The sequence below is a fragment of the Danio rerio genome, chromosome 21 (genome assembly GCF_049306965.1).
Source record: "Danio rerio strain Tuebingen ecotype United States chromosome 21, GRCz12tu, whole genome shotgun sequence".
Taxonomy (NCBI): Eukaryota; Metazoa; Chordata; class Actinopteri; order Cypriniformes; family Danionidae; genus Danio; species Danio rerio.
Window position 1 is genome coordinate 17,927,582 of NC_133196.1, and position 12,598 is coordinate 17,940,179.

General features: G+C 37.4%; 1 protein-coding gene across 2 annotated transcripts in view; it reads right to left on the reverse strand.

The window, feature by feature from the left end:
• The window catches only part of unc5da (unc-5 netrin receptor Da), a 357,691-nt gene that overhangs the window by 248,128 nt on the left and 96,965 nt on the right, over window positions 1-12,598 (reverse strand).

The window sequence follows — 12,598 nt, forward strand, 5'->3', positions numbered from 1 at the left end:
CTAGTGCAACTGTTCTCCAGAGTTGGCTTTCCAAGTGAAATTCTAACCGATCAAGGGACTAATTTTATGTCGAATCTTCTGAAGCAGGTCTATAGGTTGCTGGGCATCAAGAGTTTGAGAACCACTCCTTATCATCCCCAGACAGATGGGTTAACCGAAAGATTTAACCAGACGTTAAAGCAGATGCTACGCAAGTTTGTTGGTGAGTCTGGCACTGATTGGGATCAATGGCTCCCATATCTTCTGTTTGCCTACAGGGAAGTGCCACAAGCCTCCACTGGATTTTCCCCGTTTGAGTTGCTTTATGGTCATGAAGTCAAAGGTCCCTTAGCATTACTCCGAGAAGTTTGGGAGGGAAACCCACAGAGAAATGATGAAACTAATGTGGCATCCTATGTGATTCAGATGAGGGAACGTTTGCAAAAGATGTCTGCCCTAGCTCAGTCTCATTTGGCAGAAGCTCAAACACGGCAGAAAACCTGGTACGATCAATCTGCTCGGGAGCGGCAGTTTAAGCCCGGTCAGAAGGTACTCGTGATGTTGCCCAGTCATGAAAGTAAGCTGCTTGCAAAATGGCAGGGGCCGTATGAAATTAAAAGGAAACTAGGTCCTACCACCTATGAAGTTGCTCTATCTGACCATTCTCATTCTACACGTACTCTGCATATAAATCTGCTTAAAGAATGGTTTCCTCGTCCTCCTGAATCTAGCCACAGCTTGATGATCCGGCAAGTCAAAGAAGAGGATGATTCTGAAGTTTTTCTGCCTCAGTCAGCTCTAGGAGATGTGGATCTGAGTCACCTGTCCCCACAGCAACAGCATGAGGTGAGAGAAATTTGTTTACCAGAAGTCTTCTCAGAATACCCTGGCTTTACCACCTTGATTGAACATAATATTGAGTTGAAACCCGATGCTGTAGTTCGAAGAATGAGTTACAGGGTCCCTGAACGTCTCCAAGAAGCGCTGAAAGAGGAGGTGGATCTGATGCTGAGGCTGGGAATTATAGAACCCTCTAAAAGCGAATGGTGCCACCCTGTGGTCCTTGTTCCAAAAAAGGATGGGTCTATAAGGTTTTGTATAGACTTTCGTTACCTCAACTCTGTGACCAAGTTTGATGCTTACCCTACTCCACGAATCAGTGATCTCACTGATCGACTGGGCACCTCAAAGTTTCTAACCACCATTGATCTTTCAAAAGGTTATTGGCAGATTCCGTTGACTCCACAGTCCAGAGAACTCACTGCGTTTAAAACACCCTGGGGCCTATTCCATTTTAAGGTTCTAGCCTTTGGACTGCATGGGGCACCGGCCAGCTTCCAAAGACTAATGGACCAGGTACTGCGAGGACTACCATTTACAGCTGCTTATCTGGATGATATTGTGGTGTACAGTGACACATGGCAGCAACATCTGCAGCATCTCCAGGAAGTTCTGCAACGCCTTCAGGCAGCCGGCCTGACAGTTAACCCCCAAAAGTGTACCATTGCAAAGGCAGAGACAGAGTACTTGGGGTTTGTTATTGGTAAAGGGGTGCTCCGACCCCAGGTGGAGAAGGTACGGGCCATTGAAAAGTGTCCACAGCCACAAACCCGTAAGGAGTTAAGGTCCTTTTTGGGTATGGCTGGGTTTTATCACAGATTTATTCCCAACTTTTCTGGGCGGGCTGCAGTATTGACTGACATGGTTGGTTCAAGGAGTCCCAATCAGCTGAAGTGGACCCAAGAAACTGTTGCAGCTTTCCAAGATCTCAGAAAGGCCTTGAGTAAAGATTCTGTCTTGCATAACCCTGATTTCCACCAACCCTTTGTTTTGCAAACTGATGCTTCAGATCGAGGCCTGGGAGCTGTATTGCTGCAGGGCAGCCCTGACACTCGACGCCCAGTGGCCTTCTTGAGTCGAAAGCTCTTCCCCAGGGAAGTTCGCTATTCTATTGTGGAAAAGGAATGCTTGGCTGTGAAGTGGGCATTGGACTCTTTAAAGTATTATCTGCTAGGCCGGGAGTTTATACTGGAGACTGATCATAAAGCTCTACAATGGCTTCAAGAAATGAAAGATACCAACAGTCGTATTACCCGCTGGTACCTAGCCATGCAGCCCTTCCGGTTTATTATCAGACATGTCCCTGGCAAAGAAAACCTTACGGCTGACTACTTGTCTCGATGTGCCAGTGACATTCCCGAAGGGAGGGAGTATGTGATGGCCAGTGTGGTGGCCACACATTGAGAGTGAGGCATGCACACACACACACACACACACACACACACACACACACGTTATACTTATTCATTTAAGATTATTTATTGGTCACAGTTCAGTTATTGTGTTTATACATTTTCGTTTCATTCATATCTGATTTAAATAAGACTCATACACTTTCAGTTTCTCATTACCTTTCTTTATTATTCACAGTACATTTATTACTATTTTGGGTGCACACAAAATCAGTTATCTGTACTGTATGTTTTGTTAATTTAGTTTTCTTTTGAGTTTAAGTTACCGTGCTGCAGTGCCGACGAGGAACAGAGTTTCCGGGTGTGGTCCGCCCAAGTAAAGGTCCGACGTGCCGCGAGATGCCGTCTTTTGGTTCCGCCTGCCGATACCATTGGCTTAATGGCTTGGAGGGAGAGCTCATGTTTAGTTTAGGTTCAATAATGATTTGCAATGTTTGTTTATTCAGATTTATATTTAGTTTTGCCTCATTTATAATTTATTTAACTTTATATTTAGATTTGTATTTAGATGTTTGGCTTAGTTTATTGTATTTGTAAATTGTATGTTTTTGTCTCCCCCTTCTTGTTTAATGTGGACTAGTCCCTGTGCTATAAATGTGGTCTGTCTTGTCATTTCATGGAGTTCTGTTTTTGGTTTAGACATGATTTGTTTGGTTTGAACTCAGTTTGTTTTCCTTGTTTAGTTTATTGTTCTTTCAATTGATTTAATTATTTAATTAATTTATTTTTGAACTTTTTGTAAACCTTTTTGACTTTATTAAAAATAATTATTTTTGAAAATCTTCTTTTTTGTATGCCCCTTACTGTACGTGCTGGCTCGGTCCCTCACACAACCCTAATCAGACACACATGGGCCACCTAAGCAAGCTCTTACTATGCTTTCTAGAAACATCCTTTCAGGTGTGTTGAGGCAAGTCGAAGCTAAAATCTTTAGGACACCGGCCCTCCAAGTTTGGAGACCCCTGTCCTAAAATTTGTCAAGCAAAACCATGATTACACCCCAGATACAGTAGAAACTGCACAGCAAATTCTAGTTAACACTCAAAAGACTCATTCAAGCAGTCACATAGCAGTCTCCTAAAACCTACAAAGGACAACCTAGTAACCACAAAAGTCTCTTTCACCTAGCAAATCTCCAGACACCTTAGCAACAGCATACCATCCCTTTGTTTCTACCTTGAAGACCCTAGAATCTGCATAGCAACACTTTAGCCACCACCCAAAACCCTTACAAACTGGACTGCAATGCCTAGTTACCTATCTGGGAGGGGCAACTCTACCAACTTCTACAACCTCGTAACCAGTCAGACATTTTAGCAAACATCATGACCTACTAATCCTAGAAATGAGTAGTAACCCTATAGTTACTACTCTGAACATCGTATCAACACATTAGATTGAATAATCTATATTTGTTAATAAGCTTTATTTATCAACAATATATGATGGTAAATGATTCCTAATCAAGCAAAATATGTCTAAGACCTTGATTAGCTTATTCAGATGTGTTTAATTAGGGTTGGATCTAAAATCTGCATGACACCGGCACTCTAGGACTGAACTTGGTGACCCCTGGTTTAGTATATAATCTCAATACTGTGACTATAAAAATATACATTTCAAAATAAGGTTGTACTACATTTTTCCCCCTTGAAATGTTGCAGTTACCAAGTGACTGCTAGAGTGAAAATGGATGTTCCATCTCTCCCTCCACACTGATCCGGGACCCCAGCACTCTGGTAATCTGGAGAGACGGATTAGCCCAAAGGAGGAGAACGATGGATGGATGGAGTCTAGTGGGCGGATACAATAGATAAATGAGCTGCACAGAGGAAGTTAGTTCATTTTTCCTGTGCCTCTCCAATCACAAATCTCCTCAACCTGACTTTCTCTGACCTTCTCTTGCTGTGCTCATTTTAGGAATATAAGCTTACTAGCAAATCCTTGAGAATTTTTTTTTTCTGTATGTCTCCAACACAGTCTGAGTTACTGCACACCTGATTTGCTAAAAGGTGTTTACAGCTGAAGTATGTCCTATACTCATACGGGAATGCATGTGCTTAAACCAAAAAAAAAAAAAAACCTAAATATTTACTAACACAAAAATATATTTTTGAATGATTAGTGGTTCTGTATTCTTGATGAAAAGGTGTCTATTACATGTGGCTCAAAAGACACAATTTCAAAACATTTTTTTTATAGGTGAAAAGAAAAACTTAAGCCTCAAGACCTTCAGAATAAACAATTATTTTCTCCTCAGATTATCTTAGTTATTTCTTACAGTTATTACCATTTATTTAATTATTTATTTTATTTATTTATTTATTTATTTTAATCGTTTGAGTCATTTTGAATGCAGAATTTGGATGAAGCATTTATAACTGTTAAAACACTTATTGTAAAATGATTTATAGTCATATTATAACTGTATAAAATAAATTAATTTATAAATGCTATATAAATTATATACATCAGTCTCGGTTTTGTTTTTTGTAAAATATATGTAGCGTTTTCACCATATTGAGACTGAATCAAATGTGAATTAAATTTGTCTAATGACAAACCTCTGCAGCCTTTTTTTTACTTTGAATGTTATCACTCGATTGAATCTGCATTATTAGTGGTTATCAGCTGATAGATATGGGCCAGTAGGGGCCTTCTGCACCTACTGATAGGCTCAAAAGGTTGTTAATATCCATCCACATGGTTATTCAGCTTTACTAATACAGAAGACTCCAGATACAGATCTGTTTTTACATTACTGTGACAGTTGGGTTTAGGGTTGGGTTAGATGTTAATAAAATACAATTATTGGGAAATTTAATAAATAATATAAATATTTCTCCTTAACTTCTGTCCGCAGCCGTATCTTATCTATAGCTGATTAACCATGTGGATGGATGATAACAGCCTTCTGAGGCTACTAGTAGGCGCAGAAGGCCCCTACTGGCCCATATCTATCAGCTGATAACCACTGATAAGCCACTGATAACATTTTAATAGGCTGATTTTTCAGGTAGTTTTGGTTATGCTTTGTTAGAAAAAAATATATATATAACAACAATAGATATACATTCATTAGTGTAAACAAAACTGTTCAAAAACAATATTCTGCATCAGTTTATTTCGTGTTTTTCATGTTTTTAATTTTCCTTAAAAAAATCTGTTTTTTTGACTAATAATAAGGGGTAAATGCACTTATGTCATGCTAAAAAAAATATATAATAATCATTAATAAATTGTGGATTGAATACAATAAATTATCATTGTTAAAAATAAATAAATAAAAATATTCAAGCGAAAATGGACCCAGAACAAAAAACACCATACTGATTTTGAAGGCTTTATGAGAGGTAAAGGTGCAGGAGGTGATCTGCCAAAATAATAACCATTAGAATAATATCTTTGAAAAACAGTCCTTCCCTGCCATCCAAAGCCACGCCTCCTTAAATCACAAATGCGCACCTTAAAAATGTCAGTAGACAACCCACTAGATCATGTCATTCGCCAGTTAGAAAACTTCATAGTACTTTATAATACTCTCTCACATGCTTTGTCCTAAATCGACTACTGTATGCTTAGTGTACGGCTGGTGGGGTGCAGGAATTACACTTATTACTAAGTCATACTTGCATGATATTTTAAACCCAATATTCAAAGTAGCATGGTAAACAATAGAGGGAGCGCACCACAGGCTGTCATTGCTCAAAAATGAACTAATGTGAATGTAAAACTGACTTCACCTCAGTAAAGCAAGCTAGGCAGAACAGCACTGTTTACTCATGGTTTGTTGTTAAACTAAATACAAATCTACATTATCAATGCTGTAAAAGGTCCCTTATGAAATTGAAAATAGTCACAACATTACCTGTCTAAAAGAAACACTTCAACCATGGTGTCGTCCTTCCTCCAGCGTGTGCACGTGAATGCGGCAAATCTGCGTGAACGGGTGCGCAGATGTACAAATTCACATTTGTTGACAAAGTTTGGGCTACTTATCAGAATTATGGGAATTGTCAGCCTGACAAAATTTTATTGGATTAACATTTTTTCGACTTAAACCTTACCCAAAATATAAAAATACATAGAAATACATTTAGATCATTTACTTTAATCATTACAATTGGAACGTGAAGAGACTTTCAACCAGCACAACAAAAATGTTTCTAAAGACAATCACCTACTGCACCTTTAAGTGAAGAACTTCATGACTACATAAGCACTCTAAAATAAAAAATAGGGTTAATGAGCATGCACAATTTATCACTAACACATATACTGCAACTTATTTATTATGATCAAATAAACAATGTTTTAAATTGACCATCTGTCTGCATCACCAATGCAGACAAATAGAAGGAAATAATACCTAGAAAAAGAAAGAGCAGCCATCAATTTTGCAAAATCCCAGTACTGTATATTCACTTCACATTTCACTTGTTGAAACCCCACAAACTGTGATACGTCTCCGAAGGTATTACACTGCTATTTCTGTCTAAGGTGCCAAAGGAGCCCGAAACTGAACAACAGCGGAAGACAGATTGCTTTTTTCTATAGTGCTACACTGGTATAAAGCACAGGGAGATTGTTGGTTTTCTAACCCACCAAAATGATTTCTTTATACATATATATTAGCGAGGATATGAGAGAAAATGATCTCTGCCCCGAGCTCAGAAAACAGAGGTCTCGCTTATTGATTTTTCCACAATCCCGACTGTCATATTTCTCTCTTATTGTCAGATTTTATGTCCGAGACCCCAACAGTGGTCTAATAGCGCAGCGACTAGCGTACATAAGAAAGGTGATGTGTGTGAGCGAGTGTGTGTGTGTGTGTATACGTGTAGCACATTAGACTTCCCATTCTTCGCCTTTTCAGTGGGTAGAAAGCAGCCCTTGGGGGTGGCAGAGAAAGAATGGACTTTCTCTCTTTCTCTTTCCGTCTTTCTCTTTCGGTCTTGGCAGGGTCAGCCCCGTCTCAGCTTGCCCAGGAAAATTGAGTTTGATGCTGATTGGGCCTTGCTGAGAGGATCTTTTTGTTCCCTTTTGCTATGAGGCAAGAACTCAAGCCCAGAGCTCTGGAGTAAATCAAAGAACTCAGCAGTCAATAACGCTGCTTAAAGCATAACCAGTGACAGGGTGTGAGGAACAGACAGAGTTGAAACGAGACAAAGGAAAATGGGAAGACAGATTCGCATGAGGCGACGTGTGACTCTGAAATTACACTTGTGCATTAGGAAGATGCTTTAATCTGAAATGACTTACAGTGCATTCCAGATAATCGCAAGAGTCAGCATGTGTTCCCCGGGAATCAAGATAGCGATACCAGAAATAGCACCTTAAACATCTGACTCAACATTATTTAATACGCAAGACTAATCAAAATACAATTTAGAAGTCAAAACTTGACCGCAAACAGATTTGAATGGCTTTGAAAGAGATTATTAACAGTTAAAGCCAATATTTGGAGAGTACAATAAATTTAATATGAATATCATTATCGATATTAATGAAGTAGCTAATATTACAATCATCACTTTTGTGTGAAGGATTTTTTAATCGTTACTGTTTCTGCCAGATTAGTGGTTATAATCTGATTGTGAGTGGTTTATTGTTTTGATGAACTGTATTGGTTGTTATATTGATAGTTTAATTGATTAATATAATTTGTTCACAAGTAGCATCGACAGTACTTTAATAACCATTTAGAGGCCCATAGCCAGGTGGGTTTGGGTGGTTTGATAAAGTCCATGATTTGGCTGCTATACATGCTCGTGTGTCACATTTTTGCCAGTATGTCATCATAAATTGGGAAAATAACCATTTTTACTTATTCAAATGAACAGATTTGAGTAAGGAAAAGAGCTGACCAGTTTGTAATTGCCCTAAAAGCTACAGTTTTTAATTTAAAATAAGCTTTAACCTATTCCAAATTGTTATAGTTTTTTTTTAACGATGGATGATACATCAATACATTTGTATTTAAAAAAATAAGCCTTTTTTTCATATTTCTTTGTTCGTTTTTTTCCACCTCATTACAATATTCATAAAATTGTATTGAATTACAGTTTAAACACACATTTGAAAAAACTCTTTGTAGTGAAATAGTTGTAGAGCACTTTGACAAAAATTTTGAAAACATTTGTTGCAATAAACTGTGGTTTTGTCACTAAAATGCAGTATTTAAACCTAATAATTTCATATAAAAGGAGGCGAATAATTGCAAAAAAGGTCCACGCTGGGTACCAGCCTGAACCTATACTGAATTATAATGACATATATATTTATATTTATATACCTATATATTAAACACCTATTTTGAGGTATAATACAGTTACTAACCTGTATAAATGTCTCATTGATAAATGTGAGGGGAAAAAAAATAAAATCAGGATAATAGGTGTCACCAATATTTCTAACATCTTGTAAAATTACAGCTGGACCACTTCACTATTAGGCACAGTTTCCAACTGGCCACTTTTTTCTGAAATATAAATTAGGTTAATGTCAGAACTCAACATCAGGCCAATGTCAATGACCAACATCCAACCAAAAATCTACCAAATATCAACGTCTAATGATTTTACAGCTTGATATTTGTAGATGTTACCAATATGACTATCAGACATTGTATTTTAGTTGCCATACCTGACAAATAAATGTCAGTTTTTTTACATCAATATAACGATGGTTTAAGATGTTGGCTCAAAGTTGGATTTTGGTCACTTTCCAACACAGCCTAAAATCAACCAAGTATCAATGTCATTTGACATCGGTATTGGACGTCAAAATAATATTATTCTTAGACTCTGGCTCCTGATGTCATGACCTTAATCTAACCTAATAGTAATGTCTTATGACATGTGTCTCATGGGTATAAGCTCATGTTTCTGCAAAAATAAAAATAAATAAAATGCACTTATCTGCCTCTGTAGTCAATGTAACTTTGTTAAATTTGCATTTAGAGCAGGATTTGAAAAACAGAATCATATTCATTTAGCAGAGACAAACCTATATGGGCAAATGTAAATGTAACACATCAGATAGCTATCAATTTAGTGAAAATACATGAAGTAACCAAATGTAAACAGGCCCTTAAAATCATGTATTATCTTATCAATATCTCACTTTAATATAAGACAACTGTATCCTGTAGCATCCTGAACATGACACATACAATACTGTCGAAATGACACTCAAACAAACACACACACAGCGCTTATGCCTTCGCATTATTGGCAAAGTCTTAAAACTCAGATTGATGCAGTGACTACAGGAGCAAACTCAGTACTTTCCAATGCAAACCTGAGTGTGTGTGTGTGTGTGTGAGAGAGAGAGAGAGAGAGAGAGAGAGAGAGGGAGTGTGTGGGTAGAGATGGAAAGATAAAGAGCGGAGGCCTTTAATCTTGATAAAAGATAATGAACTCAGCCCAAAGATAAAGAGAAAACAAGAGCTCTCAATCTGTAGGAGAACACCACCAGTGAACGCGTGGGGTAAGAGGAGAGGAAGACAGATCGCAAAGATAGAAAAGTGAGACAGGATGCAGATATAAACATCAACAGCATCCAAGCTCACGTTCACAGTTGAAGGATGCCCTTACCTAGCGGCCGCAGGGGCCCCGAGGGCCATCGCTGGCTCTTATCGGCTCAAATCGCTAACTGACACTTCACCAACCTACTGAAACAACACATACAGAATGGACGGGATGAAATATGAGCATCGCTTTCAGCATCGCTTAGGCCTGTGGAATAAGTCAATTAGTCATGGCAGGCAACAGTCAAGAAGAGATTCTACGTGACAGCATTAACGAGGACCTCAAAGAACCAGCATCTGACAGCTCGTTAAATTCATCCACTGGCTGTAAGGGAAAGACGGATGCAGAAATCAGTTCACTTCTGATATATTAAATGCTGTCACAAATATTTTTATACACAGTAACATGGTCGGTGATGCCGACAGGAAGTGTGATGGACGAGCCAGCTGTTAAGACACAGAGCCGGTAATAAACATGTTGAGCCCTTAACAAAACTTTTTGAGGGGACGCCTTTTAGTGTGTTAATAAATACTCGATAAATAATTTCCTTTAGAATGTACAGTAACTTACTGCAAACCAATTACAAAAGCACAATTTATCAAAAATGGCAGAAGGTAGAATTTTCTGATGAATCATCTGTTGAACTGCATCCCAATCATCACAAATACCGCAGAAGGCTAATTGGAACCTTCATGGACCCAAGAATCTCACAGAAATCTGTCAAGTATGGTGAAGGAAAAACCATGGTTTGGGGTTACATTCAGTATGGGTGCATGCAAGAGTTCTGGAGAAAGGATGGCAACGTCAACAGCCTGAGGTATTAAGACATTTGTTTTGCCCATTACTTTTCAAACCACAGGAGAGGACAAAATCTTCAGCAGTATAGCGCTCCTTCTCATATTTCAGCCTCTGCATCAAAAATATTGAAAGCAAAGATGGTCAAGGTGCTTTAGGACTGGCCAGCCCAGTCACCAGATATGAACATTATTGAGCATGTCTGGGGTAAGATGAAGAAGAAGGCATTAAAGATGAATACAAATAATCTTATTGAACTCTGGGAGTCCTGCAAGAATACTTCCTTTGCCATTTCAGATGACTTTATTATTAAGTTATTTAAGTCATTGCAGATATGTATGGATGCAGTCATCTAAGCTCATGGGAGACATACTCCTCCAGAAATGACAACAACTCTTTTTTTTTTTTTTTACAAGTTTGTGGGCGTTTGAGTAGTTGCAGTCATGTGATGTGTGTTTGACAGGATTACTAAACCTCAAATTCATTTCATCCAGATTACAAAACCAAAAAATGATTGTTTTCAAGGGTAGTTGGTTCATTTAAAAGTACAGATTTCAAACTTTATGTTGATATATGACTCATGTTTGTGAAGCAAGTATTCGCTGATATTGCAGGATGTTTTCTGACCACAAAATTGTAAAAGCACACATCTAGTCAGAGCTTCTCACTCTGAGAAATGTCAGTAATTATAATAATAATAATAATATATATTTTTTTTTATAACACACTTTTCTAAAACCCGAAGCACTTAAAGAAAGAGAAAGCCCTACCTCCTATGGTGCTGAGTTTGCAGCGAGGCTGAAACAACATAGGACCAGTCTATAATGATCAGTGATTAGCTTCCAAACTAATAGGCAGCACTTCATTCACCATATTAATCGTTACATTGATTGATAAATATTGACATGTTTTCCGTGTTATATTCTTGATATTTACTGTAAAATATCCAGCAATTTTCACAATGGAATTTCAAAATGCAGTAACAAATTGCATTACTGTCCAACAGTAAAATACAATTTATATTAAAATTAAATACTGTGTAAATCACAAAAATTGTTAACAGTGTATATCTCAAAATATCTTACAGCCAACAAATAACTTAACTTGAAATTGTCAGTAATAAAAGACAAGAAAAACACAAACTACAGAATACATCCAACAGAATAGAGAAAGACTTTTACTACTTTTTACAGAAGTAACTTTATATGAATTATTATTAAAATGACCATAATTTAGTAAGGATATTTGAGTGAGTTCTTTTGTGACTTTCTCCTTTGTTGTTTGAGTGTCAATGTCAATTTTAATGTTAATTTTCAATGTTTTAGTATCAATTTCAATGTCATGTCTGCAATAAATTAAAACATACAATCTTTATTTTGCTAGCTCACATTATTATCCTTATGAACTGTTAATCTGTGCAAGCTAATCTAATGAAAAAATAAGTTTGTTTAGCTAATTTTCAGTCAGAATCTGAAGATTTGCTTCCATGTTTTGGAGTGGGTTCCATAGCAACTGCATAGCAATATTCTTAACCACAGCCTTTTTACTGTTAGTTTATAATGATTGGATGATGCACAAAAGAAAGCCCCTTCCTATACTCAATATTCAGTTGGCAGTACATCAACATACTATAATAAAGGTTCCAGATTAAAGCCATACACAAAGATCTAACAACTTTAAGACATAATTAACAGTATTTAAAATGTAAACACACCAAAACTAAAAAAAATTTTCCAGTGTACTTGTCCCTATAAGCACAAACTCAAAGCCCGAGTAACCCATATAGGCCCATGTTTTATTCCTTGCATGGCATGCTCAGAAGCCACATGGGGAACAGTGTCTCTTTTTTAGCATCAAGCATGTCAGACAGTCACGTAATGTTACATGATTTAAATGATTTGGAGATTATATAAGAAGTGCAATGACACTCACAGCATTAGAAGACAGGATTTTCAAGACTGTTGGAAGCCATAATCAACAACTAAATTAAAAACTCTTTAAATCTCTTGCACAGTCATTACGTCGTCTTTGAGATCAAAG